Genomic DNA, 18,659 nt, shown 5'->3' with positions numbered 1-18,659 from the left:
CGCCGAGCGGCTAGAACCAAAGCAAAGGCCAACTTCTCGAGCCTGGTGTAACGAGATTCAGCATCTTTTAAAATGTGGCTTAGAAAATACACCGGCTGCTCTTCGCCGCTTGCCCTCACAAGTGCTGAGCCTACAACATGCTCAGTTGACGACAAATAAATATAAAGTGACTCACCCCCGATCGGCTTGGCTAGCACTGGCAGAGAATTAAGATATGTCTTCAATTCTCCGAACGCTCGGTCACATTCTTCATCCCACTGGAACTTAGTAGCCTTGCGCAGGATCTTGAAGAATGGAAGGCTCCGGTCGGCGGTTTTGGAGATGAATCTGGACAAAGCAGTTATCCGACCGGTCAACCTCTGCACTTCTCTTGTATTTCTTGGGGGCGGCATGTCTTGCAGAGCTTTCACCTTGCTGGGATTTGCTTCGATTCCCCGCTCGGTCACTATGTACCCCAAGAAACGCCCTCCTTTTGCTCCGAACAGGCACTTCTGGGGATTTAGCTTGACTCCATATTTGCGCAGCGTTCGGAAGGTTTCTTCCATGTCCTTGAAAAGATCGGCCGCTCGGACGGATTTGATAAGAATGTCGTCCACATAGACTTCCAGATTACGCCCAATCTGCTCCTTGAACACTTTGTTCATCAAGCGTTGATAGGTGGCCCCGGCATTCTTCAATCCGAACGGCATCACATTATAGCAATATGTGCCGTCGGCCGTTACGAAGCTTACTTTTTCTTGATCTTCCCGGGCGAGCGGCACTTGATGATATCCTTGATAGGCGTCAAGCATGCAAATTAATTCGCAGCCGGCCGTAGAGTCCACCAGCTGATCTATCCGAGGCAGAGGATAGAAGTCCTTGGGGCATGCTTTGTTTAAGTCCCGAAAGTCGATGCAGACTCTCCACTTGCCGCCCGGCTTGGAGACCAATACTACATTGGCCAGCCAGCTCGGGAACTGCACCTCGCGTATGTGGCCGGCCTCCAGAAGTTTTTCTACTTCCGCCCGGATGATGGCATTCTGCTCGACACTGAAATCCCTTTTTCTCTGCTTCACTGGCCGAGCGTCCGGTCGGACATGCAATTCATGCTGCGCTAGGCTCGGCGAAATTCCGGGTAACTCATGTGTCGACCAGACGAAGACATCATGATTTCGTTGGAGGCATTGGATCAGTTCCTCCTTCTGCTCCTCCTCCAGATCAGAGGCGATAAAAGTTGTAGCCTCCGATCGGGTCGGGTGAATCTGTACTTCCTCTTTTTCTTCATAAATTAAAGAGGGCGGCTTTTCAGTGATGGCATTTACCTTGATTCGAGGTGCCTTCCGAGCAGAGTTGGATTCTGCTCGGACCATCTCGATATAGCATCGCCGAGCTGCTAACTGATCTCCCTGTACTTCTCCCACTTTGTCTTCGACGGGGAACTTCATCTTCTGGTGGAAGGTTGAGACGACCGCTCGGAATTCGCCGAGCGCCGGTCGTCCCAAAATGACGTTGTAGGACGAGGGAGAGTCGACCACCACGAAATTTATTGTCCTGGTCCTCCTGAGCGGCTCCTCTCCCAGCGAGGTAGCCAGCCGGATCTGTCCGACCGGCTGAACTTCGTTGCCCGTAAACCCGTAGAGGGGGGTCGTCATGGGCTGCAGCTCGGCTCGATCAATTTGCAGCTGATCAATATGATGTTGACCGAGCTCCCTGTGTCAACAAATACGCGGTGAATAGTGTAATTTGCTATTACCGCTTTAATGAGCAGAGCATCGTCGTGGGGCACTTCAACTCCTTGTAAGTCCCCGGGCCCGAAAGTGATTTCCGGTCCACTTGCCCGCTCTTGGCTACAACCGACCGCGTGGATCTGGAGCTGCCGGACGCCCGCCTTTCTGGCTCGGTTGGAGTCTCCTCCGGTCGGCCCACCAGCAATATTGCTTCTATTTTCCTCTTCCCGCGCGGACGGCCGGGATCGTTCTCTTGACGCTCGGCGATTCTCCTGCCTTGGAGATCGGTGCCGATCGGACGTCTGTTGATGTCGCCTCTCGGTACGAGTCCGGTCGGCTTCATGGGTCCTTTGTCTCCTGTCGCTGGGAGGAGACCGTCGTTCGGCATTCCTAGGAACGGGGTTAGCCACGAAGGGAAGACTTCGACAATCCCTCGTGTTGTGCGTATCTGTCCGGTGAAAGGAGCAGAACATAGGGGTCCACCTCTTCTTCGGCTTGGGCCGAGCAGCAACTACCTCTTGTACTTGGGACCTCACCCGAGGGGAGCGGATTGCTTCGGCCCTGGGTCCTCTCGGCGGTTGATGAGTGGCGTGCTGTTTCCGTTCGGCATGAATAGGTGCCCGCTCGGTTGGAGTTTCCTTTTTCCGGGCGGCTTGTGCTTCTTCCACGTTTATGTATTCGTTGGCTCGATGTAGCATGTGATCATAATCTCGGGGCGGCTTTCGGATGAGCGCCCGGAAGAAGTCCCCATCCACAAGGCTTGTGTGAAGGCATTCATCATCGTCTCCGCTGTGGCCGTTGGAATATCCATCGCCACTTGATTGAATCGCTGGATGTAAGCTCGCAGCGACTCTCTCGGCGCTTGCTTGATGGCAAACAGGCTGACACTTGTCTTCTGATAACGTCGACTACTGGCGAAGTGGTGGAGGAAGGCCGTTTGGAAGTCCTTGAAGCTAGTGATGGATCCGTCCGGCAGCCTCCGAAACCACCGTTGAGCCGATCCCGAGAGAGTTGTAAGGAAGACGCGGCACTTTACTCCATCTGTATATTGATGGAGTGTAGCTGTGTTATCAAACTTACCCAGATGATCATCCGGGTCCGTTTTTCCGTTGTACTCGCCGATCGTCGGAGGCACGTAGTGCTTGGGTAGAGGGTCTCGTAGAATAGCCTCCGAGAATTGGCGATTGATCCGCTCGGGAGATGAGTCTGCCCGGGGAGCTTTCCCTTTTCTGTCATCCCGCCTTGGCATTTCGTCTGAAGAAGATCCTCTATCTCTTCGAGCTGGTGCGGCTTCAGGGGTGCGAAATAAGGCCCGATGGAATGCGACGGTGGCCTGAGGTGCTTCCGCTCGGCCACCCGACGCAGATGTTGCTTGTTGCTCCGGCCGCTCGGCCGCTGCTTTCTGTTTTTGCTCCACAAGTTTGGCGGCCCTCATCTCGACCAGAGCGTCGAGTTCTTCTGTTGAAAGCGCCACCGTGTATTGTCGTCCAGCCTCGTCTATCGTTCCCGTTCGGATGCAGGAGCGTTCCCACAGACGGCGCCAATTTGATCCTGTCCGAACCAGGAGTCAACGGACACTGGGCACGTGGCGCTCCCTGCTGGATCCTCGAGTGCTCCGGCGAACCTGCAGCAAAATCGAGCCGGAGGGGTGGCCCTCCGACGCTCAAGTCAGGCGAGGAATAACAAAAAGGTGGCCTCAAGATGAAGACTTGCATACCTCCGGTGAAGAAATGGAGACCTTATATAGACCTCTCGAAGAAGCCTGGGCGCGCCAATCAAAGCAACCACCTGCTTTTGACCATGCCCAGGTATGGGTCTGTCAGAAGGACCATGCCCAGATATGGGTCTGTCAGAAAGACGTCCATGAGGCCATACTGCTACTGTATCAACCTTTCCATGATGTGACGGCAAGATCCTCCATTGTGCACTCTTGTGTACGGCGTAATCATCAGACATGCCGTTATTAACATCCCATATCCTGAGCCAAACGAATAGGCCGCTCGGCTAACCTTCGTACCCTCGCCCTTATCCTGGCAGAACGGACCACCCGCTCGGCCCTTCGGTCCCAGCCGGGCAGACGCCCCGCTCGGCCATTCGGTTCTCCCGCCTTGGCGTCGAAAACCCCATCCCATGACTGGGTTATCTTTGGTTCCGCTCGGACCTACTCAGCTGCTCGGCACAGCCATTAACCGCTTAGTCAGCCCTCCATCTGTCCTCAAGCTGAGACCCTTCAAGAAGTGGATCCTCCATTCTTACCGCCGGATCATCTTATATCCACCCAAACCCAACTTCTTAACCACCTTAAGGTGGTCGGCCAAGCCAAGCTTGGAGCCCAAGCTAGGGCCGGCCAAACCAAGGCTAGATGGGTTCAAGTGGTGGCCGGCCCTAGCTTGGAGCCCAAGCTTAGGTGGTCGGCCACAATAAATTAAAAGGATTTTAATTTTAAAATCTTTCCTTATGTGGAAGTCATGGTTTTAAAAGAGAGTTTAAAATTTAAATATTTCCCTTTATAGCTTTCTACAAAGGATTAAGAGAAAGAATTGATATCTTTCCTTATTTGTAGTTAAAAGGAAGATTTTAATTTTTGATAAAATTTTCCTTTTTGTAACCATCCTCATGGTTTTAAAAGAGAGTTTTAAAAATTATAAATATTTCCTTTTATAGCTTTCTACAAAAGATTAAAAGAAAGATTTGATATCTTTCCTTATTTATAGTTGAAAAGGAAGTTTTTAATTTTAGAGAAAACTTTCCTTGTAACCATCCACATGTTTTAAAAGAGATATTTTAATTTATAAAATTTTCCTTTTATAACCAACCATGAAGGGATTTAAAGAAAGAAATTTTTTAATTAAAATTTCTTACCGTAAACAAATAAGGAAGTTTTATTTTCATTTTTAAAACTTTCCTTGTTTGAAATTAAAGGGTGGCCGGCCATGATAAAAGGAAAAGGAAGTTTTAATTTTTTGTTTTAAAACTTTTCCTTTTAGTCATTGGCAAGGAATATAAGGAAGTTTTAATTATGTTTAAAACTTTCCTTATTTGCCAAGATCAAGGAATATAAAAGAGAGGGTAGAGGTGCCTCACCTCAGGACAACATACATATTCTATTCCTCTCCTCTCTTCCTTGGTGGTGGCCGGCCCTCTTCTTCCCCTATTCTTCTTCCTTGGTGCCCGGCGGCATCTCATCTTTAGGAGTTGTTGGTGGCCGGATCTTGTTAGAGGAAGAAGGAGATATAGGAGGCATCGTTTCTTAGCATCCCTTGGAGCTTGGTTGGTGGCCAAAGTTCTTCATCTCTAGGAAATTGTTGGTGGCCGAAACTTGGAAGGAAGAAGAAGGTTTTGGTGGAGTCTCGTCTTGGTAGATCGTCGCCCACATGATGTCCTAGATAAGAAGAGGAATACAATAGAAGATCAAAAGGTCTATAGTTTACAAAGAAAGGTATAACTAGTAGTTTTATTCCGCATCATACTAGTTTTCTTTGTATGGATTTTGAAATATCAAACACAAGAGGCTAACGATTTTAGGTAATCGAATTTATGTTTCGATTTTGTGTTTCTTTTGTTTTTCAATCTTGTGATTCGATTGTTCTTAGTGGTTAAATCTAGGGTTACTATAAGTAGATTAAATATTGAATTTCTTTGAAAGACTTTGTCTAGGCAGTGGTGGATGATCTCATACCCAAGAAGGCCTAGTGCCTCGCCTCGTTTGACTTGGAAGCCGATCTTTGTAATAAATATTTAATTAAATTTGTAACATGGGTAGATTTGGATTAATAATATTAAGCATCGTTTGCGATCCAAGTCTAAACCTCTAAGAATAGATAAATTGAATTTGGAATCAATAATGTTAAGTTCTATTTGCGATTCCAAATTTAATTTCTAAATAACACAATAGGTTGTTAGGAACAGTTCGGTACTTGTACAAAATTTTTGTACAGGGAAACCAGTACGATATTTCGAGTAGCAACCAACAACTGGTATCAGAGCTAGGGTTTGCCTCTGTGCGTTTGGTTTTCAGTTTAAATTATGCACATGTCATATATAATTTAGGCATGATAATAGTAGGATATACTAACTCTGTGATTGCAGGCTCCAACTATTATGACTTATTGTGATTGTGTGTGATTGGACCCTTGGATATGTCAAGGACATTTTATGTGTGTGCATGATTGTATGTATTAAATACAACAGGAGCTGTACTAGTTTTAGGATTTTACTTTTTGTTCGATCTAGATTACATGTACATTCCCTTGTGGAATATATGATTGATAAATGTAAAATTCTATTTTTTTCGCGGATCGTATGCTTGCGAGGCGTGGTACTATTTGAGGACCAGAGGCGCAGCGGAAAATGAAGCTCGATGGACGTGACGACATGAGCCCTAGGGCTGGCGGCTAGTTTTGACGACTGCTAGGGCTGGCAGCATACGGAGGATAGTAATGGAAGAGGTCATAATAGTTGAAAAATTATTTTTCCATATTTATTGCTTTTTATTTACTGTGATGTGTGTGTGTGCATGTGATGTGTGCTTGCATGATAAAATCCTCATCTTAAAAAAACTAAATAGGAGAGGGATTAGTAAATAAATTCAACGGTCTCCATTATTGGTTTGTAAGTGATGCAAACAAACTTGTGTGTTGGCTCTGAGTGCCTCCCTCCACAACAGATGAGTTTGTTTACGGATCACTAGATCAAACTTCCGTTATGAATGGTTATGGGAAATTATTTAGGAGCGTGTGATCTACTCCAACTGAAGGGGCACAATCCTATTTAATGGACTAAGTATCAAGTAATGGTATACACTTAGGCGCATTTAATAGTATCCTCCCCAACGGAGTCACTGCTATTATTTGTGTGACTAAAAGAATACCAACTATTAATTTGTCATAAAGCTAGGTAAGACCCCCTCTTACAAATGTTTGAATTTGTATACATCCACACTAACGTGGCAAACAAAATTCACCGTGTTTGAGGAAATTTTATTTGTCATAAATTTAGGTTGACAAAATAAAATGGGTAAAATCCTCCTCTTACAAACAATTGAATTTGTATACGTCCACACTAATGTGACATACAAATTTCATGGTGTTTGAGGTAATATAAGGTTGACAAGATAATTAATGGGTAAGACCCTCCTCTTACAAATGTCTGAATTTGTATACGTCCACACTAACGTGGCATACAAAATTCACGGTGTTTGAGGTGTTGGTGAATTTAAATGATATTGTTTTGCGGAATCAATATTATTTTAAATTCTAAAGTTTTGACCAAATCGAAGACAGACCAACTATTAATTTTATTTGTCAAAAAGATAGGTTGACGAGATAATAAAATTAATGGATAAAATCTCTTCTTAATGTTTGAATTTGTATACGTCCACACTAACGCGACATACAAAATTCACGGGGATTTTGCGGTGTTGGTCTTGACCAAATATTTTTGTGATTCTTAGGATTTCAAATATTTTTCAATCCCCTAGATGTTATACTATAGAATAGACTTAGTAGTCCCAATTATAATGATTGGAAACATAACTTGGACACTAAGTTGGCTGCCCTCTCAGAACTGAGAACAATAAAGGTGTATTTTATTCATTAGTTGTTGAAACATGTTTAGTGGTGTTATCTACCGGTACTTGGTGTGTAGATACGGGAGCCACTGATCATGTCTACAATTCATTACAGAGGTTCTAAGAAACCCGACAACTATATGAAGGGGAAATCACCGTCTACATGGGCACTGTTGCAAAAGTAGCAGTTGTTGCAGTGGGAGATATTTATCCTCTAATAGGAATAAAACATAGATTTTAAGAAATTATCTTTACGTACCAAGTTTAGAAAGAACTTGATTTCAGTTTCTAAACTATTCAAAGAACTTGATATTCTGTCTCTTTTGATAATAAAGTTGTTATCAAGAAAAATAGGGGAGTTATCTATTCTGGTACGTTGGTTGGCAATTTATGTAAATCCAATAACTCCTACGATGCAACAAATGGAAATTAATAATACGTCTTCTAACTCTAATAAGAGAAAGCAATCTTCGGAAATAAACTAATCATATCTTTGGCATCTAAGGCTAGGTTATATTAACTTGAGTAGGATTTAAAGGATAATAGCCAATGAACTTTTGGGTTCATTGGTGGTGGAAAACTTTCCAACCTGCGAGTCTTACTTGGAAGGAAAAATGACCAAGAGGCCTTTTAAGTCTAAGGGGTATAGAGTCAAAGATGTGTTGGAATTGGTTCATTCTGATTTGCGTGGACCTATGACTATCCAGGCAAGAGGTGGTTTCAAATATTTCATCTCTTTTATAGACGACTATTCGAGATACGGGTACATTTACTTGATGTACCGTAAGTTTAAGTGTTTTGATAAGTTCAAAGAGTACAAGGATGATGTGGAGAAACGTCAAGGTAAAAGTATCAAGACACTACGGTGAGATCGTAGTGGTGAGTACCTCTTAGGAGAGTTTAGGAGTCACTTATCAGAAGTCGGGATTCATCCCAACTGACTGCACCTGGTACACCCCAATAGAATGGTGTGGCAGAACAAAGGTATATGACTCTTATGGAAATGGTTAGATCAATGATGAGTTATTCAGAATTAAAAAATTCGTTTTGAGGATATACTCTGGAAACGACAATGAACATAGTACCTTCTAAAGTCAGAACCCTCTACTCCCATAGAATTGTAGAGTGGGCGTAAGCCTAGCCTGAAGCATATTCGGATTTGGGGTAGTCCAGCACATGTGCTGAAGGGAGACACTGATAAGTTGGACAGGAGTTCATTTGTTTGTGGGTTAACCTAGAGAAACGAAAGGAGGTTTATAGTCCTAAAAATCAAAAGGTCATTGTTGGCACCAATGCCTAATTTTTAGAAGAGGACTATGTTATGAACCACAAGCCTATGAGTAAATTGTTCTTAAGAAAATTAGAGAAGACACGTTTAAACTAGTACCAATTGTACAATATAAGATACCACAAGAAACTACAACACGTGTCACAAATGATGCACAATTGCAGACAATGCCTCATCATAGTGGGAGGGTTGTTAGGCAATTTGAAAGATTCATATTTTGGGAGAGTCTTTGGACTTGATCCCTAGTGAACATGAACCTGATCCCCGGACATATGACGAAGCGCTCCAAGATAAAGATGCAGCATCTTGGTAAAGAGCAATGAATATAGAAATAGAATCTATGTATTCTAATAAAGTCTGGGAGCTTGTAGAACCACCAAATGGTGTTAAAGTCATTGGATGTAAATAGGTCTACAATAGAAAAAGAGGGACAGAAGGGAAGGTGAAAACTTTCAAAGCAAGGCTTGTTGAAAAAGGGTATCAATTATGAGGAAACCTTTTCACCGGTAGACATGCTTAAGTCTATCCGGATTCTTTTATCTTTTGCTGCTCATATGGATAATGAGATTTGTCAAGTGGATGTTAAGACAAACTTTCCTTAATGGAAGTATTGAAGAAAGCATTCATATAAAGCAACCAGAGGAGTTCATTGCAAAGGGCAAAGAGCATCTTGTATGTAAGCTCAATCGGTCTATTTATGAACTGAAGCAAGCTTTAAGGTCTTGGAACATCCGGTTTAATGAAGTAATCCAGTCGTATGGATTTATTCAGTATCCGGATGAGTCTTGTGTATACAAGAAGTGTGATAGAAACATGGTGGTATTTCTTGTACTGTACATAGATGACATTTTTGTTAGTTGGAAACAATATCAAAGTGTTGTCGGAAGTAAGGGTATGGTTGCCTAAGCAATTTGATATGAAGGACTTGGGAGAATGTGCACATATTCTCGAGATCAAAGTAATAAAGGATCGCAAGAAAAGAATGTTGTGCTTATCCTAAGCTTCATATATCGATACAATTCTAGCTCATTTTAGCATGCAAGACTCCAAGAAAGGTTTTCTACCTTTGCGACATGGAGTATCTTTATCTAAATAGATGTCTCCAAAAGACATCAAAAGAGATAGAAGAAATGAAGGTAGTTCCTTATGCTTCAGCTGTAGGAAGCTTAATGTATGCTATGTTATGAATGAGACCGGATATCTATTTTGCCATGAGCATGGTTAGCAGATATCAAAGTAACCCAGGACTGGGACACTAGACTGTCGTAAAGCATATATTAAAGTACTTGAGAAAGACTAGAGATTATATGCTAGTTTACAAGGCAGATGATTTGATCCCTGTGGGTTACACAGATTTTGACTTCCAAACAGATAGGGACAATAGTAAGTCAACCTCGGGGTTTTGTGTTTACTTTAGGAGGTGAAGCCATAACAATGGAGGAGTATTAAGCATAGATGCTTTTTGGACTCCACCATGGAAGTTGAGTATGTGGCAGCCTCTAAGGCAGCCGTAGAAGTTGTATGACTCAGAAACTTCATGATGGACTTAGATGTGGTTCCTGGTTTGTCCAAAAATTATTACAGTATATTGTGATAATAAGTGGTGCAGTAGTAAACTCGAAGGAACCACGAGCCCATAAGGCAAGTAAACACATAGAGCGCAAGTACCACGCAATACTAGACATCGTATAACGAGGAGAAGTTGTTGCTGCCTAGATTGCATTAGATGATAAACTGGGAGATCATTTCACTAAGGCCCTTAAGGCAAGAGCTTTTGATGGGCATGTTGAAGGGTTGGGAATTAGATGTATAGCAGGGTATATGGCAGCATAGTCTTTTAATATAAGTGGGAGATTGTTAGAGTGTATACTAAAAGTCTAGCTTTTGTATAAAAATTTAAGAATCACATTGGTCAAATGTCTACATTTATGCAAAGTGTAGTTGTCCATTTAATTTATATTGAAGATAACATGGTGTGAGGAGACATACAGAAGTTCATATTATCAGTTCCTTATAAATTATAAACAGTTGTTCACAACTAAGATGGAATGAGACAAACCATTGGAGTGGTTGTAGTGTAATTAGGTATTAGTTTATCTTGACTAATAAATTACACTAGTACACTATGAGTGTATTAAGCAAGACCATTTGAGGTAGTATCTTTTTATACTAACTATATAAAAGAATAATACCTCTATTATTATGGAAGTACATGCTCTTAATCATGATTGATCCTGTCTGAGAAAATTTGACAAAACAGAGAGATGGGAGAAAAAACCTACTACTGATGAAGAATAATACCTAGTGAACGTCGATCTGAGAAACTCAAAGCGGATCCAAGAAGATGAGACCCCTGAATGTCCTTCTGATACGAAGTCCCATTGGCGATAAAGAAATCCTACCGAAGAGAAACCATATCCGGAGCTTCCAAGGCTTCCTGCGCACAAGAGACCAACCAACACTATTGTCAGTGACCTAAGACCGGGGTGGGAATCCCTGGCTAGGCCCTCCAACGCTCAAGTCAGTGATCTCTCTCGATGTGGAAGGAAGAAGAAGAAGAACAGTAGTTTAGAATTAGGGTTATGAATGTGCACAATGATGTGAACTTACCCTTCCAACGGAGAGGATTTCCCTTTTTATACCACTTCATATAACCTCCGTAGTCATGAAGTGGACCCCGGTTTATTAGAGTTTTTTATGAGATGACGTCAGCTGCGTACTTGTGGTAAAAGGCTTTTAAGGAATCTTTTTTGTACCCCAGATGTACCTTCTTTGTCGTCTAGTACCTGCAGAAAAATCTGCTTCTTTTTATAGTTTGTGTTGGCTTGAGATTGCTTTCTTTGAGATGCTTCCGGATATTGAGTATAAGTACTATTTTATTCAAGAATTCCTTACTTGATTTTTGAAATTAAATCTTGTTTTAATAAACTCCTTTGCCGATAACTTTGATCAGTAAAATTTTTCATAATTTCCCTGAGTTTCACTCAGGTAGGCAAGTGCCAAGTATGCTTCATACTTCAAAAGAACGAATAATCCCGAGCAATTTCGTATAAGGAACTTAATGGGACTTCTGAGATCTGAGCTGGGTATAATACTCCGGGTGATTTTAAGTAAAGAGCTCCATATGATCGGGCCTCCGGCAAGGAAATGTAATGTATATATGGAATCCCCCTCGAACCTTGACTCTTCATTCAGCATGGAATAGCAAATGATTTTTGTGAATAAATCTGTATAACTTCGAATATAATCTCAATTGATTATGCTTTTATGATAGTTTAAAGTCTCCGGTTCCTCCCATGAAGACCCGTCCGAGTTACTTCATGAGATTTCCCGGTCAACTATGTTCTGTGATAGTTTAAAGTCTTCGGTTTCTCCCATGAAGACCCATCCGAGTTACTTCCTGAGATTTTCTGATCGACTATATTCTGTGATAGTTTAAAGTCTCCAGTTCTTCTCATGAAGACCCATCTGAGTTACTTCATGAGATTTCCTGATCGACTATGTTCTGTGATAGTTTAAAGTCTCCGGTTCTTCCCATGAAGACCCGTCCGAGTTACTTCATGAGATTTCCCGATCGACTATGTTCTGTGATAGTTTAAAGTCTCCGGTTCCTCCCATGAAGACCTATCCGAGTTACTTCATGAGATTTCCCGATTGACTATGTTCTGTGATAGTTTAAAGTCTCCGGTTCCTCCCATGAAGACCCGTCCGAGTTACTTCCTGAGATTTTCCGATCGACTATGTTCTGTGATAGTTTAAAGTCTCCGGTTCTTCCCATGAAGACCCGTCCGAGTTACTTCATGAGATTTCCCGATCGACTATGTTCTGTGATAGTTTAAAGTCTCCGGTTCTTCTCATGAAGACCCGTCCGAGTTACTTCATGAGATTTCCCGATCGACTATGTTCTGTGATAGTTTAAAGTCTCCGGTTCTTCTCATGAAGGCTCGTCCGAGTTACTTCATGAGATTTCCCGATCGATTATGTTCTTTGATAGTTTAAAGTCTCCGGTTCTTCCTATGAAGACTTGTCCGAGTTACTTGATGATATTTTCTGATCGACTATGTTCTGTGATAGTTTAAAGTCTCCGGTTCTTCCCATGAAGACCCGTCCGAGTTACTTCATGAGATTTCCCGATCGACTATGTTCTATGATTGTTTAAAGTCCCCATTTCTTCCCATGAAGACCCGTCCGAGTTACTTCATGAGATTTCCCGATCGACTATGTTTTGTGATATAAAACTATAATGCTTGCACTGACCTTGTAATGATTTAAGGCTTCTGAGTTTTTCTTAAGGAAATTGGGTAGGTCTTTCCTTAGGGTTCCCAATTGTTGATCGCTCGAATAGATTATAAAAGTTCGGCCAATGATCGTCAAACTGTTTGAACCGCATTTATTTCTCAGGCAATGTTTGTCTTGTATTGTATCTTTTGAAAGAAATAGAGTACATACTATAAGCATACTTGTCTTCGGTTTGCCGGGAATCTTGCTTCAACTAATATGGATTTGTTCTTCCAGATATACTTTTGAATAATGTGATCTCGTTAGGTTCGGTAAGGCTGTAAGTGATTTGCATTCCAAGGACGCTCAAGAATTCTTCCTTTAATATCCTGAAGATAATAGGACCCCGATGCGAGTTTCTCTATTACTTTGTAAGGTCCTCCCCATTGTGGTGCTAACTTGCTGACATCTCCAACAGGTTTAACACGCTTCCATACCAGATCTCTTACTTGAAAAAATCTTGGGATAACTCTTTTGTTATAATTTTACCTCATTTGTTGTCGATATGAGGTGAGTCGAGCTGTAGCTTTGTCTCTAATTTCTTCTATTAAATCTAGCTTCATGAGTCGTCGACCATCATTGTCTTCATCATATAGTCGTTTTCTATCAGATTCTACTCCCACTTCGATGGGAATTATAGCTTCTCCTCCATAAACTAATTGGAAGGGAGTAATTCCTGTTGCTTCTCGAGGTGTAGTACGATAGGCCCAAAGAACACTGGGTAATTCATCTACCCAGCTGCCTCCAACATGATCCAGTTTGGTTTTTAAGCCCCTTATGATTTCTCTATTGGTTACTTCTGCTTGACCATTACTTTCCGGATATGCCACGGAGGTGAATGCTTGAATAATGTCATAACTGTTGCACCAGTCTAGGATTCTATCTCCTTGAAATTGCCTTCCATTATCAGAAACTAACTTATGAGGGATACCAAATCTTCATATGACATTTTTCCATAGGAATTTAATAACTGCATCTTCGGTAATCCGAGCAAGTGGTTCCGCTTCTACCCATTTAGAGAAATAGTCTACTGCCACTAATAAAAACCTTCTTTGTGCAACTTCCATAGGAAACTGACCTACTATATCCGTGCCCCACTGATCGAAGGGACAGGAGACTATAGAGGTCCTCAATAACTGCGTAGGATGGTGTGGAATATTTTGATGTTTCTGACAAGAGATACAAGTTCTTACCAATTTATTAGCATCCTCGTGCAGAGTAGGCCAGAAATATCCCGCTAATAAGATTTTGCGAGCTAAGGATCTTCCTCTTCTATGACTACCACACGAGCCTTGATGAACCTCCCGTAAAATAAATTGTATATCTTCTGTACTAACACACTTTAGCAAAGGTCTGGAGAAAGCTCTCTTATATAACTGCTCCCCTATCATAGTATACTGAGCAGCTCTCTTCTTAAATATCCTTGCCTGTTCTGCATCCCTGGGAAGAATGCCTTGCTGTAAATACAATATGATTGTGCCCTCCAGTCGCTCTGTATTTCTACGTCAGCTTGTCTTTCAATACAAGATATTAACAGAGTTTGTTCCACTGGTCGATCCAGATTCCATGGTATTATAGCAGAGGCCAATTTAGTTAATTCATCTGCTACCTGATTTTCAGACCGAGGAACTTTTTGTATATTTACTTCTTGGAACTGAGACTTCAACTTATCAAATGCCTCAACATATAACTTGAGCCTGTCGTTATTAATTTCAAAGTTACCTGATAGTTGTTGGGCTGCTAACTGAGAATCAGAATAGATGAGGACCCGAGCTGCTCCTATATGCCGAGCGGTCTACAATCCGGCTATCAATGCTTTATATTCTACTTCATTATTAGTGGCTCTATAATTCAATTTGATAGAAAGTTGGAGTCTGTCTTCCCTCGGAGATATAAGAAGAACACCAATTCTACTACCCTGTCTGATTGAGGAACCATCCACATAAACTCTCAAAATATTTTCTTCCTCAGGACCTTGAACTTCTATAATGAAATATGCTAAAGCTTGTGCCTTGATGGCTGAGCGAGGTTGATACTGTATGTCATACTCACTAAGTTCAGTCGTCCATTTGATCAGCCGGACTGATGCCTCTGGGTTGAGTAGCACCCGTCCGAGCTTACTGTTGGTCAATACAACGATTTCATGTGCTAAGAAATATGGGCGCAACCTTCGAGCAGTCAACACTAATGCATAAGCCAACTTCTCTAGTGTAGTATATCTACACTCAACTCCTTTTAATAAATGGCTGGAAAAATATACAGGTTGTTGTTCTTTCCCTTCTTGCCTAACTAATACAGAGCCTACAGCATTCTCGTTAGCTGACAAATACACCCAGAGGGTCTCTCCTACTATAGGCTTAGCTAATATAGGAAGGGTAGACAAGTAATCTTTTAATTCTTGGAAGGCCTTATTACATTCCTCGTTCCACTGAAATTTGTTTGCCTTCCAGAGTATTTTAAAGAAGTGGAAGCTACGGTCGGCCGACCTGGAAATGAACCTAGACAAGGCTGTAATCTGGCCGGTAAGTCTTTGAGCTTCCCTCATATTGCGCGGCGGCTCCATGTTCTAAAGTGCCTTGACTTTGCTCGGGTTGGCCTCTATTCCTCGCTCGGACACCAGATACTCCAGGAACTTTCCCCCTTTTGCTCCGAATTAACATTTGCTTGGGTTCAGCTTGAGCCCATATTGCCTCAATGTCTTGCAGGTCTCCTCTACATCCCTGCACAGATCAACAACTTGAAGAGACTTAATTAAAATATCATCGACATATACTTCCATGTTTCTTCCAATCTGCTTCTGGAAGACCTTATTCATAAGCCTTTGATAAGTTGCTCTTGCATTTTTTAGTCTGAAGGGCATAACATTATAACAATAAGTACCTTCAGATGTTATAAAACTGACCTTTTCTTGGTCCTCCTTAGCTAGGGGGACCTGATGATATCCCTGATAAGCGTCTAGCATAGAGATGTATTCACACCCAGCGATAGAGTCTACCAGTTGATCGATCCGGGATAACGGATAATAATCTTTTGGACAAGCTTTGTTGAGATCCCAGAAATCAATGCATACCCGCCATTTGTTTCCTGGCTTAGAGACTAAGACCACATTAGCTATCCAGCTAGGAAATTGTACTTCCCTGATGTAGCCTGCCTCCATGAGTTTAGTTATTTCTTCCTTAATGATTTGGTTCTGCTCTGCGGTAAAATTTATTTTCCTTTGCATGACTGGCCGGGCATCTGGAAAGACATGCAAAGAATGCTCCATTACTGTAGGAGAAATGCCCGAGACCTCTTTGGGCATCCAGGGAAACACATCATTATTCTTCTTCAGGCATTACACCAGTTCGGCCTTCAGAGTGGGATCAAGATCAGCCGCAATACATGTAGTAGCTTCAGGTCGACCGGTCTGAATCTGGACTTCTTCCTTTTCTTCATAAACCAGAACAGGCGGTTTCTCCTGAATAGCATTGACTTCCATTCTTTGAATTTTTCGGGCAGCATTAGCTTCAGTCCGAACGATCTCTACATAACATTTTCGAGCTGTCTTCTGATCACCTCGTACTTCCTCGACCTGGTCATCAACAGGAAATTTAATTTTTTGACAGAAAGTAGAAACGACCTCCCTAAACTCGTTTAGGGCCGGTCGACCCAGTATCACATTATAAGAGGACGGGGCGTCCACCACCATAAAATAAGATCTTCTTGTTCTCATCAGGGGCTCCTCCCCCAGAGATATGGCCAACTTTATTTGACCGAGCGGTTGTACTTCATTGCCCGTGAATCCATATAGAGGAGTTACCATCTGTTGAAGTTCACTCGGGTCAATCTTTAATTGGTCAAAAGCCTTCTTAAAGATAATATTGACAGATCCAAAGCTTATTTCAGGACCAGCTGCTCGTTCCATGCTACACCCCACAACATGGATCTCAAGTCTTCGTGCATGTGCTTTTCTGGCCCTATTAGAATCCCCATCAGTGGGCCCGCCCGTTATCATATTGATATTGCCCAGGGCGGCATTACTCCTGTTTTCTTCTTGCCGGGCTGTCATGGATTCAGAAGGTGCCTTCTCTGACACTTGGCTTGTACCGACTGGGGTAGGCAATGCATCCTGTCGAGGCTCGACCGGGCGATATTCCAATTTGAGCGAACTTTACTGCCTAGGGTACTGCTGCCGATAATAGTTTTGCCTTTGGTAGCACTCCCTGTTTGCTCTTTTATTTCTCAAAATGAAACAATCTTCAATATGGTGACTGCTAGTTTTATGATAAGTGCATCATCTTCTCGGTGCCTCTGACTGTATCTCCATGTGTTGTACTGCCTGTGGACGATATTCTGGATGACGATGAGGTGGATGAATCGCTCGAGGCCCCCTTGGTGGAGGAATAGAAGCAGGAGCTTTCTCTTTAACCGGAGTAGGAGAAGAAGTAATGCCCTCTTTTCTGCGGGCAGCTTGAGCTTCTTCCACATTAATAAATTCAGTGGCACGTTCAATTAAAGAATCAAAATTGGCAAGAGGATTTCTCACCAGATCTTTAAATAAATCATTATCATTTAAACCTTGAGAGAAAGCGCTTACTAAGATTTCAGTAGTAGCATTGGGTACATCGATAGCTACCTGATTGAATCTTTTGATGTAGGCTCGGATGGACTCTTTGGATGCTTGCTTAATTGAGAATAAACTCCAAGGAGTTTTATAATACCTCTTGTTATTGGAAAAGTGGTGTAGAAAAACTTTCTTGAAGTCCTTAAATTTTCGGATAGATTTTTCTGGCAATCTCTTGAACCAGCGTTGTGCGGCTCCTCCAAGTGTAGTAAGAAACATCTGACATTTCACCCCATCAGAGAATTGTTGTAATAATGCTACATTCTCAAATTTCAATAGATGATCCTCTGGGTCTGTAGTCCCAGTGTACTCGCCAATCTGAAGATTTTGATACCGCTTAGGAAGCGGATCATCCAGCACACTTTGAGAGAAGGGAGAGATGACTTTTTCTGGTGAACTATCACTAGTTATCATTTTAATCTTATGCTTTTATCTATCTGGTGCTTCACCAGAAGATTCTTGAAATACAGGCCTTCGACCCCCCTGCTCCATGGGAGTGCGAAGAAAAGCTCGTGGATGCCTTGTCGGAGAAACTGTGGCTGGAGGAAAATATGCATGTTCTTCCTCTTCTGGTTCCTTTTCCTTCCGATGCTCAGTAGTTGAGATTGTCGGATTATGAGCTACTGGCAGAGTAGCTCCAGTATGAGCTTGAAGTTGTTGTTGTTGTTGTTGCAAAGCTTTTTGTACATGAGAATTAATGAGGAAATCCAGATCCTCACGGCTAATGGTGAGTAGATTTGATTTTCCAGCCTCTTCCATCTTGTAGTCTCAGATTCAGGTGAAATTTCCCACAGACGGCGCCAAATTTGATCTTGTTTGAGAAAATTTGACAAAACAGAGAGTTGGGAGAAAAAATCTACCACTGATGAAGAATAATACCTAGTGAACGTCGATCCGAGAAACCCAAAGCGGATCCAAGAAGATGAGACCCCTAATGTCCTTCTGATACGAAGTTCCAATGGCGATAAAGAAATCCTACTGAAGAGAAACCAGATCCGAAGCTTCCAAGGCTTCCTGCGCACAAGAGACCAACCAACACTATCGTCAGTGACCTAAGACCGGGGTGGGAATCCCTGGCTAGGCCCTCCAACGCTCAAGTCAGTGATCTCTCTCGATGTGGAAGGAGGAAAAAGAAGAAGAACAGTAGTTTAGAATTAGGGTTATGAATGTGCACAATGATGTAAACTTACCCTGCCAACGGAGAGGATTCCCCTT

This window comes from Zingiber officinale, chromosome 4B (assembly GCF_018446385.1).
Source record: "Zingiber officinale cultivar Zhangliang chromosome 4B, Zo_v1.1, whole genome shotgun sequence".
Lineage (NCBI taxonomy): Eukaryota > Viridiplantae > Streptophyta > Magnoliopsida > Zingiberales > Zingiberaceae > Zingiber > Zingiber officinale.
The sequence above is the reverse complement of the archived record's forward strand: the minus strand, read 5'-3'. Positions refer to the sequence as shown.